The 3,078-nt window shown below is 55.2% G+C and overlaps 1 long non-coding RNA gene across 1 annotated transcript in view; it reads left to right on the top strand.

Annotated features, from left to right (window-relative positions):
- LOC106811086 overlaps positions 1-1,344 on the top strand; it is an 11,661-nt gene extending 10,317 nt beyond the window's left edge. The window contains exons 3-4 of the long non-coding RNA XR_001394098.1: positions 344-355; positions 727-1,344. This is a non-coding gene — a long non-coding RNA (uncharacterized LOC106811086). The remainder of the gene's footprint in view (positions 1-343; positions 356-726) is intronic.
- The last annotated feature ends 1,734 nt before the right edge of the window (positions 1,345-3,078 follow it).

The raw sequence follows: 3,078 nt of genomic DNA, 5'->3' as shown, positions 1-3,078 counted from the left end.
CCGCATATCGAAAGCCTTGTTGTCTGTTAAACACATTTGTGCGTGTAGTTTTAGGGTATCTGTGACTTACGGGGAGCACGAACGTGCCCACTCACACCACGCATCGCACCAGCCATTTAGTAACAACAACCTGGCGAACGTAATACAGAATTATTGCGGTGGCCATGTCACGCATGGTGGCCATAGCAATATCACACAGTGACGTAGCCAATGTCATTGCGGTTAGACGTGTCACGTGGGTGCATAGCCATGTCATGCGGTGGCCGCCGTCACGCAGTGACGTAGCCATGGTCATTGCGGTGGTGTGTCACGCAGGGCATACCATATCACACAGCTGACGTAGCCGTGTCACGCGGTGATACTGTCCACGCGCGGTGCATAGCATATCCACACAGTTGACGTAGCCGTGGTCACGCGGTGGCGTGCTCACGCCGGTGACGCTAGCCATATCACACAGTGACGTAGCCATGCTCACGCGGTGATATGTCACGCGGTGGCATAGCCATATCACAAGTGACGTAGCCGTGGTCACGCGGTGATATGTCACAAGGTACGTGTCACGCGGTGGAATAAGCATATCACACAGTGACGTAGGTGTCACTGCGAGTGATATTGTCACAAGGGTGACGTTGTCACGCTGGCATAGCTTTATATCACACAGTGACGTAGCCGTGTTCAGCGGTGGTGTGCACGCGGTGGCGGTGTCACGCGGTGGTGTGTCACGAGGTGACGTAGCAATATCACACAGTGACGTAGCCATGTCACGCGGTGGTGTGTCACGAGGTGACGTAGCGATATCACACAGTGACGTAGCCGTGTCACGCGGTGGTGTGTCACGCGGTGACGTAGCAATATCACACAGTGACGTAGCCGTGTCACGCGGTGATATGTCACGCGGTGACGTAGCGATATCACACAGTGACGTAGCCGTGTCACGCGGTGGTGTGTCACATGGTGTTGTAGAAGCGCTGGCGACTGAGCCGTGTCAGCGGGTGCGTGCGTCCCTGCGGGTGCGTCCGCCGGATCTCCAGCACCGGATCTTCCTCGCGAGCGAACAGCGCGTTGAACTTACTCTCCGCGCTCACCCGCGGCTTCTCGCCGCCGCCGATCGACCGCCTAGAGGGCGCCGGCGTGCTGTCGAAGATCGCGCAGCGTTGCGCGACGCTGTCCGTCCGACACTTCGCGTCGAACGGGTACGTCTTGCGATACTTGTGCGTGTTCGCACGCCCCGCTCTCGTCTCGCCGCCCCCGGCCAGCAGGGCGGCACCAGCAGAGGCGGCGGAGGGGCCGAGCAAGGTGGCGCCGGCGGTCACGGCCGCGGAGCAGACCGAGCGCGAACGTCCGATCGCCTGCTTGATGCACTTCACAGCCGCCTTGCTTTTCCCCGGCGCCCCCGCCGTTGTCGCTGCGGTGGCGCCACCTGGGTGTGGTTGCTTCGCCGCGGACGTCGCTTCGGCCGCCGCCGCCGCCGCCTCTACGACCGTGCCGCCTTTTGATTCGTCGCGATGCGGTGCGTCGGTCGTCGCGGAGGATTGCGTGGGCTTCTTTGAGCTGAGTGTGGATGCAGTTGCCGTGGCGACACGCGAGCTCACTGCATCAGCTGCTTCGTTCGGCGGCGCGCCATTATGCTTTACGTTTGCGCCAGATGCGGTGCTGCCACCTGCTGGTGCACTACATTGTTTTTGGTTTGAGACAGGTACTGAGGCGCCACCTGCGGGCGCGCTGCTGCGCTTTGGGATCAAGCTGGGTACTGTGCTGCCATCTGCTGGCATACTACTGTGCTTCGGGTCTGAGCCAGATAGTGTGCTGCCACCTGGTGGTGCACTACTGCGTTTATAGTTTGAACCCAATATGGTGTTGCCATCTGCTGGCACGCCACTGTTCGAGCCGGATACTGTGCTGCCACCTGGTGGTGCACTGCTGCGCTTCGGGTTTGAGCCGGGTAATGTGCTGCCATCTGGAGGAGAGGCACTGCGCTTTACGGTTGAGCCAGGAACTGAGGCGCCATCTGGTGGGGGATCGATCTTTTGATTTTGATTTCCAACTTGCTGTGACATTTCGATTTGCCGAGTGATCTTGCGAACGTTGCCTGATGAATGCACAGAGCAGAGACAATGAATTAACTCATGGCTGGAGAATAACGCACTCATCACAAACCTTAGATTACAAATAAGTTAAATATGTCTTACTTCAAAAACTAAAAGCCTGAATGTGGGCGAATAATGTGCACGGTTGACCATCACGTAATTGCTAAACTTGACCACAAACAGAGACTTGTCACCTCTGAGTGAATTTTACAATCAATTCGTCCAACGGGATCCAACTTCTCTGCCACTGTTTCCACACGCTGAGGGAATGAGAGTGTGAACATGAGTGTGTAGACGACTCACCCATACCGCAGCATGCTTCCTCGTGAACGGGAGAAGCAGGACCAGCCCGCTCCAAGCTCCGTCCGATCTCTCTAATGAGACTTAACGTGACCTTGTCCATCCGACTACCAGAGTCAGCTTGCTCCTTACTCAAATTCTCCAGAACCTGTGAACCAAGAAGGCTATGATTATCAAACATTTCAAAATACAATTTTGATATATGTTGGTATATATGCGGTGTATAAATGCTTCCTTCATCAGAATATGTAAACTATGTTTAGTGTATGGCACAAGAAAACGTGAGAGAAGGGTGGCGATGGGACGGATTGATTGATTGATAGTTCGATATATAGTGTCAAGATAGATGGTTGAGTAAATAAAACGTAAAATGAATAGATGTCGAGTGGATGGATTGTCAAGTATATAGAGTGTAGAACGGATCGTCGTGTATAGAGAACCGAGACAGGCGAGTCTGGTGAAAAAGTTGCATCATCGAAATTTTGCAACAATAACTGCGCTGTGAGCTGTGAGCTGTGAGCTGTGAGCTGTGAGCGGTGAGCTGTGAGCTGTGAGCTGTGAGCGGTGAGCTGTGAGCGGTGAGCTGTGAGCTGTGAGCGGTGAGCTGTGAGCTGTGAGCTGTGAGCGGTGAGCTGTGAGCGGTGAGCTGTGAGCGGTGAGCTGTGAGCTGTGAGCGGTGGGCTGTGAGCTG

Source organism: Priapulus caudatus, unplaced genomic scaffold (genome assembly GCF_000485595.1).
Source record: "Priapulus caudatus unplaced genomic scaffold, Priapulus_caudatus-5.0.1 Scaffold502, whole genome shotgun sequence".
NCBI classification, from domain to species: domain Eukaryota; kingdom Metazoa; phylum Priapulida; class Priapulimorpha; order Priapulimorphida; family Priapulidae; genus Priapulus; species Priapulus caudatus.
The sequence above is the reverse complement of the archived record's forward strand: the minus strand, read 5'-3'. Positions and strand labels throughout refer to the sequence as shown.